The 21,289-nt window shown below is 40.5% G+C and overlaps 1 protein-coding gene across 5 annotated transcripts in view; it reads right to left on the reverse strand.

Annotated features, from left to right (window-relative positions):
• Window positions 1-21,289, reverse strand: part of BLTP1 (bridge-like lipid transfer protein family member 1) — a 312,192-nt gene that overhangs the window by 261,404 nt on the left and 29,499 nt on the right. For 3 of the 5 annotated variants that reach the window (XM_061585180.1, XM_061585181.1, XM_061585179.1), the window contains 3 exons: window positions 10,105-10,169; window positions 3,981-4,024; window positions 3,457-3,602 (listed from right to left, as the gene is read on the reverse strand). The gene's annotated coding sequence lies outside the window, so the exon portion shown is untranslated. The remainder of the gene's footprint in view (window positions 1-3,456; window positions 3,603-3,980; window positions 4,025-10,104; window positions 10,170-21,289) is intronic. The other 2 variants (XM_061585183.1, XM_061585182.1) reach the window with 1 other exon arrangement.

Genomic DNA, 21,289 nt, shown 5'->3' on the forward strand with positions numbered 1-21,289 from the left:
GTATTGTTCTAAACATTTTATTATCAATGGATTGGGTTAGTTCGGATTTATAGAGAGAAAACTGTATGATAGCTTCTGTTTGCCAGTAACATCATGTGAACCATGCAAATTAAAAGGAGACGTGAGTAGCACCAAACACACAGTAAATCACCATGTAGATGAGCCCCATTTCTCTGACCTAAAGACATTGGTTTCCACACTGACAGCACAAGACTATACACGATTACTCACTCAGAAATAAGTGCTGTTGAGTTCAGTGGTACTTATTCCCATGTAAGTGAGTATAGAGCTGCTGAAATACTAAACACGCTTACCTTACCTGTGGGAAAGCCCTACTGAACACTCATTTCTGAAATGAGTGTATTAGTATAACTGTAACACAAGAGGACCTCCAGATCTTACTGGACTACAACTCCAATCATCCCTGAGCATTCCATGCTGGATGGGTCTAACAACATCTGGAGTGCCATAGGTCAATTTTTTAAAAATTAAGAACTTAAATCTCAAAATGGATCTGGCTGTATAGCTGCAATCTGTGTGATCATCTAGATGTTATTGGACTCCAACTACCATCAGCCCCAGACAGTATAGCCAATAGAGATACTGAGAGTTGTAGTCCAACAATATCAGGAAACCCATAGGGGGGTGGGGGGTCGAAGGAGATAAGTACACATCTGGAGCCACAGGCAGAACATCAAAACTGCTTCCCTAAAGATCTCCAGGGACATGTAGAAAATTGGGACTGTCTTTGGTAAAAGAGGTCAGTTAGAGGCTCTACGGATGAGGGAGAAATTCAATTCAGTTAACATTTAAAGGCAAACCTACTTAATTCACACTTTCTGAAACAATACGTGAACTGAAACACAGCTGTCCGTCAAAACTTGCACTTTAAGAATATTACAGTTCAGTTCTCCAGCAAAGTAATGTGTACAAAAGTGCATATGTTAGGGAAAACATTTTATGTTTGCAAAAATGTGTGCACTAGGCAAATGTACATACAAAAATGTCTATATTAGGAGAAATTCACACAAAAATGCTGATGAATTTTAATGAGGTTTTTTTAAAAAATGATGTGAAAATGTGGAGAACTGAACTTAATATTAGAAAAAGGGAAAGTGAGACAAAACAAAATTAACAGATGCCCATCCCTAGTTAGAATATATGCTGCTGTGTTCCATTGGCAGATATGGTTAGCATATTCTGGATAGCCATTTGGGGCCAAATTCAACTCCCTTACAAACACTACTATACTACAGTCAGTGGACTATATAATGGAATAGAGCTGCCACTTTTTTTCATGACATAGACCTCTTTCCCTGATCCTGAGGTAGACCTCTTTAACAAAAAAGTAACAGGAGAAAATACTCCTACAATCTCTATGTCTCTGAATTCTAGTGTCAAGAGTTAATGGTACCATTCCAGTTCTCCTCCTGTTCATTTGAACATCAGAGTTGTTGTTGCTGTTGTTATGCTTATTTCAAATTGTACCTCTGGTGCCATTTTCCCTCTATTATCTCTCATTACTTGAGCAGAGTCTATATTTTAGTCCCTTAGTTCTCATTCTGTTTTCCAACTTTCTAACAGTTGCTCCTTCTGGTTTTATTATTTTCACAGTAGCTAAAGCTCCTAGATTTCCTCTTAAGACTTCCTTTCAAATGTGGAGATTGGCCAAAAACATTTTTCAGGCCTATATAATATATTTATAGAAATGACCTTTAGCCTTGGCTAAGTAAACAAATAAATCTTCCAGATGTGGGTCTTTATACGAAGGCCAAACAGGAGATGGGGAATCAGCTCACATTTGCTGTTATTAGTATCCATTCATTAGAATTTAAAGTGCCAAATATTTTCTTCCTAAAGAATTGCCTGGCCTCCATACAGTAAGTCATTGACATAAAATGCAGTATGTGCAATCCTACTCTGTTATAATCAACAAGACTTCTGAAACTGCATAATTGTGATTTGACATCAGTCTAAATGTTAAATACTTCAGTTCTCAGTAAAAATATACATCATATAAAACTTGAAGCTGCTGAGACTCAAAATGGCAATCCAAATCCCGCTGCCAAGTCAATCAAAGCTATAAAACACAGTGCAATTCTAAGCATCTGTGCTCAGAAATAAGTCCCACTGGGTTCAGTAGGGTTTACTCTCAGATAAATGCATAAAATAACAGCAGAAATAGTCTGCATATAATAGCAGTGCATCCAGATTCCATATCAATAGCTGCAACTCCACTCACATTCTTCATGGCTAACTTTTCAACATGCCTAGATTTTTGTCATGAGAGCCAGTGTGGTGTAGTGGTTAAGGTGTTGGACTATGACCTGGGAGATCGCGGTTCAAATCCCCACATAACAAGCTCACTGGGTGACCTTGGGCCAGTCACTGCCTCTCAGCCTCATGAAAACCCTATTCTTAGGTTGCCATAAGTTGGAATCAACTTGAAGGCAGTATATTTACATTTAGATTTTTGCCATGGCTCATATTTAATTCCTGGCAGCATCTGAATAATGGATCTGTGCTTGTTCATACTGCATATTAAAAACAGATATTATAGAGGCTGCCTAACAATCTGCCCGTAACATTCAATCTAATAAAAAAAACCCACATACTAATTTACTATGTCTGATGTTATTGTTATTTTTCCTTACTAATGTGCAACTATGCCAATTTGTACTCAACAACCTTTTTAAAAAATGTCATTAGTCTCTAATTTTACTTGCAGGTTTGGAAGCTAGACCTAGAAAGGAAGCGTAGGTATATTCTGTAAGCTAGGGATCATAAGATTGAAAATGAAAGATTATTCACCAACATTATTCATACTCAGATACTCAGAATAGACCTACTGAAATCAATGGGCTTAAATAACTTTGATTTCAATGCGTTCATTCAGAGTATGGCATAGTATTATCCAAAACTGCCAGTATCATCATGCCTTAGTGTATTCATTCATTTACCTAGCAAGAACCTTTTTTGTACTATTTTTAAGAGAGCCTGTTATTTCCATTAAAGCAGGGATGGCCATCAGTTTCCTGATAGGGATGCAAATTGCCCCCTCTATTATCATGTCTATAATTTCATGAGCAGAGATGGGTCTACAACCCCCTTCTCAGCTGATCTCCATGGATCAGCTGGGAAGGTGGTGCCGTGTGTGTATCCTTTATGTATGTTTGCCCTCTGTGTCTGTGTGTGCATGCAAGAATATGCATGTGAGGGGTTAAGGTCACACCCACTGCTGCTGACATGTGGCCAGAGGAAATACAGCCCTCAAGCCAAAACAGGTTAAAGTTATGTTTGAAAAACACAGCCTGCCCCACAGTGTATTATACTTAATTCAAAATGAGCCTCACTATCATATGAAATGACAGGCTGCACACTACATGGTTCTTTAACATTCTCCGCATGTATATCCCACAATTTCTTCGCTGAATACATGGGTGTGGGTTAACCTACTGTATCCTCATAAAATAATCCAGTGACATAGGCCAGGGTCAGACTGGGATTGTCCCAAAATCACTCCGTGAACTTCATGGCTGATCAGCAATGTCTCTCCAGTTGCCATGATGAGCTCCTGCACTTCAGAATTCACCATTGTACTGCTAATTAAAACAAAGAAGAACACAAAGAAGAAGAGGATGGTGAAATGGGCAGTAATACAGTGATGTATCAAGACTTCAAGTTGAAATAAAAGGACTAGATGACCTTTGGAAGATCCCTTCCTGCTCCGTTACATCAATCATTTTCTGGACTTTGTTCAACCTTTTAGGTTCTTAATACAATGAAAGGAGTTCATCATTGGGAGTTCAAAGCCAAGAATCAAAAGTTATCTTTCTGTTCATCTTGAGATAAATGAGTTAAAAGCAATACTAAGATTGTTATCTCTTGCAGGAAGAACTGACCATCAAATAGTGAAACGTCGTGAACAGTAAATGACCCTCGACAGACAGCAAAGACCATGTGGTTGGAATTCTTTTTACCTGTAGACACCTGTGTTTCCTCCTCAGAAAAGTCAGAGCATTGCCTGAAAGGAAGAAAAAAGCATGAGTTATGTGAAAACTCCCCAATGAACGTATGCAAGATTCTTCACATGTATACTTCATTACTGCAATGTACAGGGCTAGCTATAACATTCAATTTGGTTCACACATATGAGGTTCTATCACCATTAAATATTAAGTCAGGCAACACACACCAAGGGCATCCACAAAAACTAATGAGGGATTGGCAGAATACTGTACTTTCTTCAAGGTATTTTTATTGTGTTGCCTGCCTGGGTGGTTATACGAAAGTTGTGACTTCAAGAGTTAATTGGGGACTGGCTGCTGAAAGGGCAGATGAAGAAGAAGATTTTATTTGGCATCACAGTCAGGCTTCTGTTCACAGGAGCACCAGCCATTGTATCAAAGAGTCCCCTGGCTGACTGACCAGAGGACATCAGCTGAAGCAGTAAATATAATTGCTAAATTTTGAACAGAGGAGGGAGTCTCATCTGTCTTTTGTATTGTTAGAGGATACATGAACCTCACTAGCATAGTGAGGGTAATAGAGAGATATGAATATATATGCTGCTTTAGTTATAGCTTTCAAATCATCTAAAAAAAGAAAAATTGCACTAAAGAGCATTGAAAGATATTTCTAGTTACTTATAACAAAGATTTTAAGCATTTAAAAATAGAACATTAAAAATATTACAAAACTGTTTGTTTCTTGCAAACACATTTTTTGAGCAACCGAAAAGACGACTGTACACATGGACATCACCAAATGGTAAATATAGGAATCAAATTGATATAATTGGTAGCAGAAGATGGAGAAGTTCCATACTGTCTGCGAAAACAAGACCAGGAGCAGACTACGATACGGATCATGAACTGGTCATATTGAAAATCACAGTAAAGCTAAAGAAGAAGAACAAAGCAATCATAATGCCAAAATACAATATAAATAACATCCCAGAGGCATATAAAGATCAAATAAGGAACAGGTTTGAGGCTTTAAACTTAGTTGACAGAGAACCAGAAGAACTATGGAATGAAGTCAGAGACGTTATCAGGGAAGAATGCAAAAAGACCTCTAGTTAAAAAGAAAGAGCTCAATGGATGACTGAAGAAACTCTCAAAATGGTTAAAGACAGAAGGAAAGCAAAAGCAAAAGGAGATAGAAACACAGTCAGAGCCCTAAATGCAACAATACAGCGACTAGTACATAGGGACAAAGAGAACTATTACAATAGTTACTGTATAGAAATAGAAGAGGACAACAAAAAAGGTAGAACAAGAGCCCTGTTCCAAAATATTAGAAAAATGAAAGGGAAATTTAAACCAAGAGTAGAATCAACAGGGGAACACACTGACTGACCAAGATGAAATAAAAGGAAAATGGAAGCAATACACTAAAGAACTCTATCAAAGAGATGCCAGGATGACAGATTCATTCACACAGGAACCGTATGATGAAGAACCAGCAATTTTAGAATGCGAGGTGAAAGCTGCTCTTAAAATTCTTGGAAGAAACAATTCACCAGGAATAGAGTTGCTACTAGATACTGAGACTGAATCTGTCCAAATTTTGACTAAAATCTGTCAAGAAATATGGAAAACTAAACAATGGCCCACAGACTGGAAGCATTCCATATACATCCCAATTCCAAAGAAAGGGGATCCCAGGGAATGCAGTAATTTATCAACTATTGTCTTAATATCCCATGCAAGTAAAGTAATGTTCAAGATTCTACAACAAAGGCGCTTACCATATATGGAGCAAGACATGCCAGACGCCCAAGCTGAATTTAGAAAGGGAAGAGGCACCAGAGACCATATCGCAAACATATGTTGCATAATGGAACGGACCAAGGAATTTCAGAAGAAAATCACCCTGTGCCTTATAGTTTACACCAAAGCCTTTGACTGAGTAGATCATGAAAAACTATGGAATGCTTTAAAAGAAATGGGGGTGCCACGGCATCTGATTGTCCAGATGCGCAACCTGTACTCTGCACAAGAGGCTACTGTAAGGACAGAATATGGAGAAACCGATTGGTTCCCCATTGGAAAGGGTGTGAGACAGGGATGTATTTTATCACCCTATTTATTTAATCTATACGCAGAACATATCATACGGAAAGCGGGATTGGACCAAGATGAAGGAGGTGTGAAAACTGGAGGGAGAAATATCAATAATTTAAGATATGTAGACAATACCATACTACTAGCAGAAACAAGTATTGATTTGAAATGAATGTTGATGAAAGTTAAAGAGGAAAGCACAAAAGCAGGACTACAACTGAGCGTCAAAAAGACTAAAGTAATGACAACAGAAGATTTATGTAATTTTAAAGTTGACCATGAGGACATTGAACTTGTCAAGGATTATCAATACCTTGGCACAGTCATTAACCAAAATGGAGACAATAGTCAAGAAATCAGAAGAAGGCTAGGACTGGGGAGAGCAGCTGTGAGAGAACTAGAAAAGGTCCTCAAATGCAAAGATGTATCACTGAACACTAAAGCCAGGATCATTCAGGCCATGGTATTCCCGATCTCTATGTATGGATGTGAAAGTTGGACAGTGAAAAAAGCGGATAAGAGAAAAATCAACTCATTTGAAATGTGGTGTTGGAGGAGAGCTTTGCAGATACCATGGACTGCGAAAAAGATAAATAATTGGGTGTGGTGTAGTGGTTAGAGTGTTGGACTACAACCTGGAAGATCAAGGTTCGAATCCTCACACAGCCATGAAACTCACTGGGTGACTTTGGGCCAGTCACTGCCTCTCAGCCTCAGAGGAGGGCAATGGTAAACTACCTCTGAATACTGTTTACCGCAAAAACCCTAGGTTCGCCATAAGCTGGAATCAACTTGAAGGCAGTACATTTTTACAGAACAAACTAAAACAGAACTATCACTAGAAGCTAAAATGATGAAACTGAGGTTAGCATACTATGGACACATCATGAGAAGTCATGATTCAGTAGAAAAGACAATAATGCTGGGAAAAACAGCAGGGAGTAGAAAAAGAGGAAGGCCAAACAAGAGATGGATTGATTCCACAAAGAAAGCCACAGACCTGAACTTACAAGATCTGAACAGGGTGGTTCATGACAGATGCTCTTGGAGGTCGCTGATTCATAGGGTCGCCATAAGTCATAGTCGACTTGGAGGCACATAACAACAACAAAGGCATACATTTATTTATCTACCCTTATGTTATATATAGTTATAATGGGAAAGTTTCTCAGTTGAGATGGTGATGGTGTTGTAATGGCTATACAGAAGAGTTCTCTCCAAAACAGAATTGCAGCAAAATCTGTCCAAGTTTACGTGGACTTTTATACTGTGTTTATGTATATGGATATTGTTTATGTACTTTGCTTGGTAAATTAATTTGATATGTTTTTTTGTTGTACCTTGTGTATTCTATTGTAAACCGCTTTGAGATCTTTTAGACAGTAAGCGGTCTATAAATGGAAATAATAATAATAAGAAGAAGAAGTAGAAGCATGCAAACAGGGTATAAATGTTTTATTCTGGACAGACATGGCATTTATTACCACCACCAGGCCAGGAGATCAGCTGACCGGCACCCCCAGATTCTAAAATGCAGCAGGTGAAGCAAAGGGGAACAGGGCTAATTAGCCCTCCTCCCTCCCTTGTATATCTTCACCCACCTCCATATCTCCAGCTTTTAATGAGAAATGCAACGACTTTGAAAAGAAGTGTTACTATCTAAACTGCAGCATGAAATAGGAATCTCATCAAAGAAATGAAAAGAAGTATCCAGCCTCTGCTTAATTGTTTTCCTCATTCTCTGACTTCCTGTATGCTAATTTGTCAACCAATCAGAAAACTTGAAAGCCTCCTTATCATCTCATTCATTTGTCAGAGCAAGGTGGGTCCATCAATTACCCTGATGCTCCAGCAGATGACATCATCAGTCCTGCTCTGAAAAAAGTCCAGTGTTGCCCTCCACCACCTCACTGGTCTTATTTGTTACCACTTCATGCAATACATTCTGTATTTGAAAAAAAAAACTATCCATGTTTGTTCAAGAGTTAATATCAGGAAAACATAGTTGTGTTGATTAGAAGCCATGAAACCTTTGTCATAGTCTAGCAAACCAGACAATGCTTTTGAAAATAGCTCTCCTGATAATTTTTGGGTGGTGTATCCTAAATCACAAGAGACCAATTCATCAGACATAGGTCTCATAGGTATTACTGTCTCCAGTTCAGCTCGAAGAAGAGGTGATAAGGGCGCTGTAACAAAAGAACTATAAAAGGGGTAATCTATTTCTATCTATATCTTTTCTCTCTCTCTCTCTTGAGGATAGAAAAGAACCAGAGGTGGAAAAATCAATCAAAAATAATAGCTTTTAGGATGTTATTCTTCAGTGTACATAGCATCCTAGAGATTAAACTTGGCCCTTGTGGATATCCAGACAATTTACCTGACCCCAATGGAGTTGTCATTACCCTGACATAACTCAAAGCAAACCTTTAATCAGGCAAGAGCAGAGTAGACTAGGGGTGCCACCCACCAAGCACTCCTTCTGCTCTGCCAAAATTAATAGACCCTGGGCAGGAAGATTTTACAGATGTAAAGTAAAGGTCAGCCCTGGAACTTGCTTCAACCACCAGGGACAATCAGCACAGAACATACGAAGCAGCACTTTATTGCATTTGCACTATTGTCTTTTGCCAAAGAAACATTTTTTCAAACTTCCTCGTAACAGTAACTCCTGTTTCACTATTCTGTATGAAATACAGACTAGCTGCATTTAGATATCCTACAGGTACTCAGCCACCCAGGAAAATATAATATAGCACATCTTCCAGCTGGATGTTTGCATGGCCACCCAGTACTGCCAATGTTGGGCCTCAGATCAGAATCTTTGGCAAATAATAAAATATTTCATATTAATGTGAGCTGGAACTTTTTCCTCTTCTGAGTCTCCACAGTAAATGAAGGAGAGCATGTTGTTGCATCTGCAAAATGTATTTATCGTACAAAACTATAACCATAGCCAGCAGCAGATATCTGGAATAGACATCCAGAGCACCTATTTATACCCCACTTGATATCTTCCCCATGCCACTGCAGACACTGGCAGCAAGGATGACTGCAACAGTAGTAAGAGGTAGTGGTTCAGGCACTGGTAACTTCAAGACTGGACTAATGCAATGCACCCTACATAGGACTTTCCTTGTGCTTGGTCCAGCAACTGCAGTTAGTGCAAAATACTGCAGCACAATTGCTGACAGGAGTGAGAGTCTGTCAGCATATTACACTTGTGCTGGAAGAGCTGCACTGACTGTCAGTTTGCTACCAGACTGAGTTCAAGGTGTTGTTACTGGTATATAAAGCCTTTAATGGCTTGGGACCAGTTTACTTGAGAGATCGCCTTACCCCGTATGTGTGTACTCAATCACTTCAATCTGCAGAGCTGGCACTTCTGCAAATGTCCATTATGTGTCTGCAAGGAGTCATTCCTTTCGTGTGACAGCACCTGTACTTTGGAATTCCCTGCCTATTGACATTAGCCAGATACCATCACAGATACCATTTGCCTGCTGAAAACTTTTCTGTTTTGACAGGCTTATGCAGACGTGTGATTTGGTTATATCTGTTCTTAAATTTGCTTTAGACCAGTGGTTCCCAACCTTTATGAGTACAGGACCCCCTTTGTGACCTCAAAATTATTCAAGACCCCCATATGCTAATTGTTGTAATTTTAGTCTGTTAATTGAAAAACTACATAATGAAGGGTTAAATAATGTCATTTTTTATTAATCACGAGAACAAATATGATGGTTATTATATTTATTACCTGCCCTACACTGGAAGTTCCCAGGGCAGGTTGCAGCAATATAAACAACTTTTAACAAATTTTGAAGGAAATGAAAGGAAGGAGATAAAAGCAAACCACTCAGAGTAATGAAAAGAGCCTGTTCATGCCAGGGTTTTAAGTGTTCCACCTGTATGCCTCCTCTTCAGCACTTGGCTCAGGAAGCTCCATATGACAATAATAATAATATATCTAACAGACAGAATGTTAACAGGTGAAGCTTTCCCCATATTGTATTTCCATACTAGAAAGGCTTACCTTAATTTCTGCCTGCCACACAGCTGTTAAAGGCACAAGAGCCCTGCTCTCCCCCAATGCCAACCCTAAACCATGCAAAGAACTCAAGTTAAGTGTAAAAACAACATTGGGGCAATTTAACATATTTTAAAATATATTTAAAATGAACACATACAACTGTATAAAAACACCTTCAAAGCCCTGATAAATAGCAACAAAAATACACTGAGCAGGTGCAATTTTACATTTTTAAAACTCACTTTACCCATCTTTTTTATTTTTTTGCTCACTTACTGCCTTGGATCAGCCACTAACTCTCAGCCTAACCTACCTCATATGGCTGTTGCTCCATTGAATTCTATAGGACTTACTTCTGAGTAGACCTGGTTAAGATTGCAGCCTAAGTTCTTGTATTATAATCATACATTTTTACTTCCTTTACTCAGAATGATGAATCTTTGTACTATAAAGCCCCATCCACCCCCCAAGTAATACAGCATCAAAATTTCAACAGAATCTTAGTCTGGTCTGATTACTGCAATTTTTTTTACCTGGGAGTAAGTCCCATTAAATATGAAGAGACATACTTCTGAGTAGACATGTATGCATTGTAATATAAATTAACTTTACTAGTGCCAGATGTGTATTCATGGGGGGGACAATCTGGGACTCCATCCATCTTTTTTGGCAGGTGCCCCCCTCCTAGGATCTCTCTGCCTCTAGAGTCAAGGCCAACCAGTTTAATATTCCCTCCCTGTTCCTGACAAAAGATGGGGGGGGACACTGGAGTTTAAATAAACCCAGCTAGCCTTTCCTATTGATGCACTCACTCAAGTGCTGTGCTGCTCAGCTTTCTGTGTGATGGGAACTAACTGTGCTGGCTAGAAGGAAGAAAGAGGAGGAGGAGGAGGAGGCTGCATGCACATGCAGTGCAGGCTGGCAACTTGGTGGTGCACAGACCTGCCATTAATTAATTTTAAAATTAACAAATAATTATTCTCTTGGCTCTTTGTGATCCTCCTGGAATGACTTTGTAACCCCCCTGGAGGATCCCAATCCCCAGGTTGGGAACCATTGCTTTAGATTTTTTTTTAGATGTTTTTATAGTTTTTAAATGTTTCAAATATGTTTTTATTTATTGTATTGTGTTGTATTTTTATTGCTGAAGTATTCCCCATCTCTGTCTGGGCTCCTTTGGGAGGAAGGGCAGGATATAAATCAAATAAATACATGTTCCTGACCCCTGGCCCAGGCATAAGTACATCCTTACCACATTACTCTCACCTGTGCCCAGTCTAATCTTGTCTAGGGAAGAGCTAAACTTGCCTAGGGAAGAGCTAATCTTGCCTAGGGAAGAACCTGCAGTAAACAGCCCCAGAATTGCATCTCAGTATCATCTGCAGCAAGGGGCACCTTTAGCCCTGTGGTCTGCAGCTGCTTCTCTCAGCCATCTCATGCTAGAGTTTGGTGGATCACTTCACTATTTTATAGTCAAGGAACAGCCAACATGATGCCCTCCAAATGTTGTTGGATTACAGCTCCCATCAGCCAGCATGGCCAATTGTCAGGTATTCAATGATCGGGGTGATGAGAGGTCATCATCTGGAGTGTACCACGTTGGTTAGCCCAGTTGTAGTCTGTCATATCATATTACAGGGATGATGGCAATCCCTGGTTCTTAGCACATTCAAGCAAAGAGAAACCTTTTTTTTCTACCCATGGGACATACGTTTGGCACATCTTATCTAAGGAATGTATGGCACAAGCTATATTAGAAGAATCTCTTCCCTTCCAGATAAACTTCTCCCTTTTCATAGATGCTTGGTCCTTGCAAGTAGTTCAAGGAACAACAATTTCTAAATACCACCATAACTTATCAGATAAACCAATAAGAAGCTCATTTCTACTCACTGTTATTTCTATTAACCTCTTGGTATTTTGAATTTCTAAAAGTAACCAGAGGTTTTTTTCACCCATAAAAGACTGCCACAGTGAATCCTGTAAGGGAAGTATGCAATGAATTGTGTGGTGTGGTGTGTGTATATATGTGTGTGTGCCTTTATTACATATTTAACCTGACAGCAATTTTCTTGGGTTTGCCTGCCAGAAAAGACGCTAGTCTTGATCTCTGGACTGAGCCAATGTGATCACAGAGCAATAGCTGCACCAATTCTTCAGAATGACAGCAAGAGCACTGATAAACAGTAACCTGCTGTGAAGTATTATGATAGGGAACATCTAAGGCTTGCGGTTTCATGGAACTTGGATATTGATGTGTATCCTTTCCAGTAATTCACTAAGACGGTCAGCATTTTGTGCTGCCCTGACCTACAGCTAATTCTACAAACAGGTCAGATCCCTGGAGATAAAGCACTTTTTTTCTGAGATTTTTCCAGTGAGTCATCTGTTTTGGCTTAGTTCGCCTTCTTAACGACATGATCTGTTTGTGTTGAATTATTCAGATGTAAGCTACCTTGACTTAAGAAACAACATTTTATGAACAAGCACTTTGATTCACTTTGAATTACACAAGGATCTGGGAGGTGTGCACAGATCTCCATTCCCTGTAATGCCCAGTGCTTGTGCCCCAGAGGAAGTGGGGAAGAAATGGCCCCACTGAACCTTATGGTGACCCCTCCGCATATGCCGCCTCCTCCTGCTCCTACACCTGTAAGGGTAAGAAATGGGCCTAATATGTTTAGCAATTTAAATCCATTTTCAGACGTGAGAAAAGAAGAAATAAATGAACCACAGCAAGAAGTATATAAAATAATATACGTATTCCACCTCAAGTTAAAAACATCTTAAACTCTCCCTGTGAAATTAGTGGAATGTAAATGGCTGGATTGTGCTCATTGTTTGGAACTAAAAGTTATAGGTCTTTTTTTCTTATTTGCAATGACAATAATGCAGGAGTGGAGAACATTTTCAGCCTGAGAGGCTAACCTTTCTAGGGCAACATGCAATGGTGAGCAAGGCCAATTAAAAAAAAGTGCAGAGGGTCACCTCTCTCTCTGATTCATATACTCATACACATACATATTCTCACACATCCATTCATACACATACAAACAAACACACATTTGAATATACTGGGGGGGACCTCCAGCCCATGGGGCAATCTTGATCTACCAGGGGGCCAATTCGGTCCATCCCTCTTTGACAAGTGGGTGGGATCGCCCACCTATCAGTCACCTGATGTAATTGTGGCATTAGATGATGCCAGGTGGGTGACTCCACCCACCTGTCAAAGTTAGCCCACAGAGGAGGGGAGATTAAAAGGGTTCCCTAAGCCTTATATATAACGTTTTATTTATTTATTTATAAAAAAATTGTATACCTTTATTTTGTTAAAAACATCAAGGTGGTTTACAATACGTTAAAAACGACAACAACCATAGAATAAAAAAAATTAAAATACAATAAAAATAAAGGTCAACTGTTGCGAAAAAAAAGTCTTCTGAATTGCCTGCATAAGCCTGGAGGAACAGAAAGGTTTTCAGCAGGCACTTAAAAGTTAAAACAGAAGGCGCCTGCTGGATCTCTATTCCAGATAACTGGGCTGATGACACTGAAGGCTCGATTTTGTGTTGATTTTAAGTGAGCCTTGTCAACTTGTAGGACAACCAAAGTCACTCATGCAGGTGATCTCAGTGATCGAGCTGGGATATAAGGGTTCAGGAGGTCCCTAACATACCCTGGTCCTAAGTTGTTCAGGGGGATGTAAATTAATACAAGGACTTTGAACCTGGCTCTGTACTGGATGGGTAGCCCATGCCATGTGCTTCCATCAGCAATCTGGCTGCCATATTTTGCACCAGCTGGAGTTTCTGAACCAGGGCCAAAGGCAGCCCCATATAGAGCACATTGCAGTAATCCAGCCTTGAGGATACCAATGCATGGACTGCAGAGGTCAGGCTATCCCTGTCCAGGAACGGCCATAGCTGACGAACCAGACAAAACGTAAAAAAGCACTCCCAGTCACAGAGGATACTTGGGCCTTTAGTGACAAAGATGAATCCAGGAGTACCCCTAGGCTACGGATGTGGTATTTCAGAGGGAGTGTGACCCTATCCAGAACAGGTAACCTGCCTATCTCTCAGACGTAGGAATCATCTACCCAAACAGCCACTTTCTTCCCAGGATTCAAGCACAGTTTATTGACCCTCATCCAGTCTACTACAGCATTCAGATGCCAGAGCTTTCACAGCCTCTCCTGATTCAGATGTTATGGAGGAACAGAGCTGTGTGACATCAGCATATTGTTGACACCTTGCTCCAAAACTCCTAATGACCCCTTCAAACAGCTTCATATAGATGTTGAATAGCAACATTCTGGGGACAGAATAGTACCCTGTGGAACCCTGTAGCACAAGTGCCAGTGGGCCAAGGAACACTCACCCAGTGTTACCATGTCACCCAGTGATACCACGGTCAATGGTATCAAATGCCGCTGAGAGATCGCAGAAGTAACAGGGTCGCACTGCCCCTGGAGGTAACAGGGTCACACTCCAAATGCACACCCATCCATTCACACTCATTTCACCCACGCACTGATAAATGGATTAGTTATCATTGCTCTCATCTAACACATAGTTTGTTCATCTTTCTTTTCATCCCCTTGTATCTTTTAAGCTGCGAGCATTATAATATCCTTGTCAGTTGGGTATTGATGTTCCTCATTCCAATTAATTATCACTGCCTAGTTTCTAACCATGATGACAAGTTTAAATATCTGTTCGCTGATGAAATTTTTCCACATTGTATAATATGGTGAGCCCATGTTAAATACTGATTCATTATTCTCTTTGCAGAGTCCAACCTGTCAAAGTAATTATCACTTAAAACTAGTCAATTGCAGAGCAGCTTTCCTGCCCTGAGGGTGCCTTCCTTGCAGTGTTTTCAGTTGATCCTCTCTTTTAATTCAGAGCAGGCATCTACCAAGTACATTACTATTTTTAATTTTAGCTCAGTGGAGTAAGAAGCTGCTCTTTTAATGTTATCTGCCCTCAAGCCACACCCCTGCTGTTCTACTGTCCCCTCCCTTGTGATGTCCTTTCATTCTTGGGCTGGTTCCTCTGACCTGGTAAGACTATGGAGACTTCTAAAGCTGGCTGGGATTTTGACATGAACCATCCCAGATCCTGCATTCTTCATCTGAGGCCCTTCTCTGTGTGCCCCCTCCAAGGGAGGCGTGGAGGGTGGCAACATCAGAATGGGCGTTTTCAGTGGTGGCTGCCCACTTGTAGAATGCTCTTCCCAAGGAGGAACACCTGGCAGCATCATTATCTACTATTTTTAGACCCCAGGCAAAACCCCTACTTTTTACCCAGGCTTTTGGCCCTTAATTTGAAGGGCATTAGGTATCAATGGCCTCTTTTAATGTGGCAGGTCTTGTAAGACCTGTCTTCATTTGTACTGATCTGTTCTTAGGTTGTGTTGTGTTTGTTGTTTTAATGGATTTGTTTGTTATCATTGGTTTTAATCTTACTGTGGTTGCTTTGCAGGGAAATAACAACAAGAAGCAACTTTATTTGTATCTTCTTAGCTCTGTATAAAGGTCTGCCTCACAGACATGTGTTGCTAGATCTATATACTGCTCCCTGTGCAAGTAGCAGATGCTCAGTGAAGTACCATCAGGTCCTGGATCGATTCTGCCCACCCACACTGGCCCTATTGGATCCAGCTGGACCAGAAGGAAGTATAAGAGGGTTCCCTACTGCAGCATTGAACCTTGCTTGAATAACATGATATTTTGGAGCTCTAGTGTGTTTCTGTAACTTTAGTCCTGGCCTGTCCCGTGGTTCTGGCTTACTCTTTGCTCCTGACTAGAAGCTAGTCCGACAGATCTCACTTCCCTGCTTCTAGCTCATGTCAGATTGCAGTCCATTCACCCAGCTCAGACACTCACTGTCTGTCCCACTGCAGTATTCTCCTTCAGGCCCAGGACTTCTACATCCTACTTTGCATTCTGCTGTTGCTCCAAATTTACCTAAGGATAGAGACACGCTTACTCCAATTTTATTCTTACTCATTTTCAAAATTGCTGAAATTGAAATTATTTAAATTCAGTTTTCATCAAAAGATGAACTTTACTGGTTATGCACAGCAAGATTTCATTAGTTTTATAATACAGTATTTAATTATGTATACGCAATTTGTTTTATTTGCAGTATCCTGCTTTGGCATTTTTTAAGTGTAAAACTTGGCAAGGTCTAAAGCCAGTTTTCTGAATGTAAACAAAAATAATATATAATCAAGCAACGGAATAAATTATTTGAAGCTGCATTGTGAGCTGCTGTCTATATTTGGCAGCATTTATTGTTATCTAGCTTAGCGGTTTTCAAGTGTGACCCTACTCTGAAGATGGAAGTTCCCATGACCCCTGCCAATAACAAAAGCCTGTTGTTTTATCCAAAAGCAAAAGGATCATGTAAAGGACATGGGTTCTTGCATCTTTTTGGTGGCCTACAGTTAACCATCTACTTGGTTGTATCTCACCCCAAAGCCTGGCCCAGTTAAGCAGCCTTGCTTAAATGATCAGTCATATATTTCCATATGAAATTATTATTTTATTATTATTATTATTTATTAAATTTATATACCGCCCGACTAGCAATAGCTCTCTGGGCGGTGAACATAAAATAGCATAAAAATACAATGTATGCCACCATGTACCCTTGGCTAAATAGATACACTTGCAGAGGAACAGAGGAAAATAAATATTCAAAAGGAGAGGCAAAAAACTCATTTGTATTGTTTTGGGTTTTGCCTGACTTTATTTAAGTTCAAGGTTCCCACCAGTGATCTATAAGCTTCATTCAGGTGGTCCGTGGCTTATCTGTGAATTTGTGGTTGAAGATGGCACATCCATCACATTATATACCCATGGAATTCAAATTGTAATAAATATAATACAATATGAGAAATAAAAGAAGCAATAAAATACAGTTAAAACTCATACGGCATCTAACACAGCATTGCAATTGCTGCAACAGGCAGAAAAATTGTTAAGACCCTCGGCTATTTTCAAGCGGGAAAAAAACTAGGGAATCACTGCTCTAAGTTCCTTTCACTTCAGGGTTTTATACACCATCACCGGTTGCAGGGAATTGCAGGTGGGAAGAATACTGTTGCACTCTGGTCCTGACTGTAGGCTTCCCATGGGCATTTGGCTAGCCACTGTGAGAACAGAGTGCTGAAATAGATGGACCTTTGGCCTAATCCAGCAGGGCTCTTCTTATGTCCACCTCTACTTTGGTAATTTTTATTAAATGTTATTACTATGCTTATGCTATTGGGTTCAGTATTTCATCAGATGGATTGTGCAGTTTTTCTCTCTGTGACAGAAAAGAGGGAAATAAATAGCTCATTAAAGTAATGACTGAAACCACAGTGATATCTGTGGGAGACTTAGAGGCGAGCTGCGTTTTACCCGACTCCTAGACTTGTATTCTCAGCTGGTTCCCTAGTCAGCAATCAGTAACGCACAAAAACTGTAATTGTTGGCCATCACCTTTTCAAATGCCATTTCATCATTTTCTGTTTACCCAACAGACGTTTAGGGATGCGTCAGTTTCTCATATAAAACAAAACTACCTGTTTACCAGTAGTATATGGCACAACCAATAGTGTTTAAGTGAAAGTAGGCCCAGAGGGTTTAAATCTAAAGAAAAATAAGTGAAATAGATAAAACTGGTGTATTACTTTCGAGAAACAGTATTGCATAATGGTTAATATAATAATGCACTGACCACTTTACATCAGGAAACCATTAATAATAATAATAATAATAATAATAATAACAGGAGTAAAATCCTCACTTTCTGGATGACCTTAAGTCAGAGAGTTAGTGTGGTGTAGTGGTTAAGGTGTTGGACTATGACCTGGGAGAACAGGGTTCAAATCCCCACACAGCCATGAAGCTCACTGGGTGACCTTGGGCCAGCCACTGCCTCTCAGTCTCAGAGGAAAGCAATGGTAAACCACCTCTGAATACAGCTTACCATGAAAACCCTATTCATAGGGTCGCCCATTACTCGGAATTGACTTGAAGGCAGTCCATTTTTCATTTAAGTCAGTCACATTTACCCTACCCTACTTCACAGGGTTGTTTTGAGGATATAAGGGGAGGGTCAACCATGTATGCAACCTAAGTTCCTTGTAATAATAATAATAGATTAAAAGTAATACATAAATAAATCCAGATAATATGGCCTTCAAAAATTAAGAATAGCAAAATACAAGCATCTACAGACTAATTATTTTTCACTGCTTGGCTGAGATGAAATTTCCAAGAAGGTCTCAAGACAGGCCAAAATGGCTGCCACCACGCAGTCAGAAGCAGCTCTCACTAAGCCATGAGTTATTTGCACATTCATTGGATAGAATGAAGAGAAAGGGAGACAGGGTCTGCGATCCATCACTTCTCATCACACTTTTTAAAAATATACAGCAGAGATTTTATTTATTACATTTATAGCCCATCTTTCCTCCAAGGAGCTCAAAGTGGCATACAAACATGGTTCTCCCTCTCCCAATTTTATCCTCACAGTATCCTGCCCAGAGCCCAAAACACAAGATGGAGACAAGGCTTGATTTAATTCTCTTTTTATTAGAGCGGTGCTTACGTCCAAAGCAGCGTGCTTCATAAACCTGTCTACTCTAGCTCACTACTTTCCCTAATTAAGCTACCTGGATAGTCTCTGCAGCATGTGGGGAGGGTTGAATCATCACTGGAGCCTGGGTGGGCACTTGCTTAAGTAGGGAAGGTGTAACCGACGGCTCCTCCGAAGTTCCACCCTCTCAAGGACCCTTTTCTCGCACCGTCTCGCGTGGGGTGGGGGGGTAAGCCTCCGCTGGCCCATCTGACAGCAAGGCTTCAATAGGCGATGGCTCAACCTCAGGAAGTGGGAAGCTGGTTGGCTGGGAAGCGTTTGAAGTGCTAGGCGGGGATTCCTGTGGGGGTGTGGTTGGCGCAGGCGAGGAGTCACTTCCCAAAGGCTCAGGCGAAACTGTCTCAATGGGGGGGCTGGCCGATGGGGTCTGCAGGCTGACTGCGCTCTACCTTCCTTCAACGTTCCCAGGGACCTCATCCTCATCTGACTCCTCTCTCTGAGCTAACTCCTAGGGTGCCTGGGGAGCAACACACAACAAGCCTATGAGGTAGGTCTGGCTGAGAGACAGTAACTGGCCCAAGGTCACACAGTGAGTTGCATGGCTCCATGGGGATTTGAACCCTGTTCTCCCAGGTCCAAGCCCAACACTCTAACCACTACACCACCCTGGCTGGCTGGTGAACCTCAGGCCTGCGAGCAAATGCACCCCTGCCCACCTGTCAAATTTGCCTCACCAGGGTCAGATGTGGCCTGCTGGCCAGAAAATGTTCCCTATTCCTGTGGTATTTCTATGATAGCTATTGAGGAAAGGAAGCCCCCCCCCACACACACACACACACACTGCAGATCACATGGAAATGCAAGAGACTGATCTCATTGCAGGCTTGTAAAACAAAGCTTTCCATTGAGCAGCATGGTGGAAGAAGGAAAGAGCTGGCAGACAAGCAGACTGGTAGAGGAGAAAGAGAAATCTGTCTAAGATGGCCATGTGTCTTATTTTACAGAGGTCAGTCCTCTGATGGCAGTCCTATCTAAGCCTGGTTTAAAGTTAAAGAGCCATCAAAAAGAGTGCAAGTACCTTGAAGTTGTCCATCAACAACATTGGCAGCATACTGAGCAAGCACACAGGTCAACTAGTCAAAGCAATCCTTGCTATAATGTATAATGAGATGCACTGCATTTCTATTTAAATTATAGTAATCCTTTCTATATTTCAAGATCCTCCGTGGTACAGAGTGGTAAGTGGCAGTAATGCAGCCGAAACTCTGCTCACGGCCGGAGTTTGATTCCAACGGAAGGAGGAAGTCGATTCTCTGGTAAAAGGGGTCAAGGTTCACTCAGCCTTCCATCCATCCGTGGTCGGTAAATGAGTACTCGGCATATGCTGTGGGTAAAGAAAGGCCGGGGAAGGAACTGGCAATCCCACCCCATATATACGGTCTGCCTAGTAAACGTCGCAAGACGTCACCCTAAGAGTCGGAAACGACTCGCACTATAAGTGCGGGGACACCTTTACTTTTTTTCTATATTTACATCTATGTTAGGATATGCAAATTTTATGCAACCCTGTGTCCTCATTTGTTCCCTTTTTTGTTGATGTATTTCCTCTTTTGGGGGAGGCAATGATGCATATGTGGCCACCTTAGATCTGTCCCTCCTCTGCCAGCTCACTCACTCACCTGAATAGAATTCCTTGTCACCTACACCTCCCAGGCAAGTTGTTAATCACCAGGCTGCTCTAACGTACCAATTTCCATCTCATATAAAAGTTTATTTTTAGATGCTAGCCTCACTGGTGCGTGTAAGAAATATAGACTGATGGATTTTTAAAAATTAGTTATAATTATTCATGAGTATTCTGGAACAGAATATTGGTTAATGGTATTCTGCAATGTCTTAAAACTTTTATTTCCCTTGCAATTATTTATCTTTCCACATTCTTAAATCTACAATAGCCAGCAACATAGAGCTTGTCTGCCTATATTTACAAATAACCTACATTGTTTGTATAATGGTGATTTTCATAGACTTCAGAAAGGATTTGCAAATAATTCAGGCCAGGCCTTATGGTCCATGCCATCTGTGCTAGTACACTCTGCGTTAGCTTTTTGCTTAATTTAATAATGTATGTATACTTCTCAGACACAATTTTCCGCTGACTGCCTTTGTGTTTTTCAGCTGGGTTTATTATTCTTTTTATAAATGCTGCATCTGTCTAAATAATGTAACTTTGGGAGTTTGTGTTTGGTTGTAAACAATAAAGAAACAAGCAATTTGTTTTGGGGAACTTGGGAGTACTGTAGACCTCAATTCAAATCCCCACTAAGATCTCAAGCCCCTACAGCAGCCTTAGGCACACTGCTATCTCTTAGCCTGCCTTACAGGGTTGGTTTGAGAATAAAGAAATGTGACAAGAATTGTAAAGCAAATTAAAATTAGATGACTAGTTGAAATGTGGTGTTGGAGGAGAGCTTTGCGCATACCATGGACTGCAAAAAAGACAAATACTTGGGTGTTAGAACAAATTAAACCAGAACTGTCACTAGAAGTTAAAATGATGAAACTGAGATTATCATACTTTGGACACA

This window comes from Rhineura floridana, chromosome 9 (genome assembly GCF_030035675.1).
Source record: "Rhineura floridana isolate rRhiFlo1 chromosome 9, rRhiFlo1.hap2, whole genome shotgun sequence".
NCBI classification, from domain to species: Eukaryota; Metazoa; Chordata; class Lepidosauria; order Squamata; family Rhineuridae; genus Rhineura; species Rhineura floridana.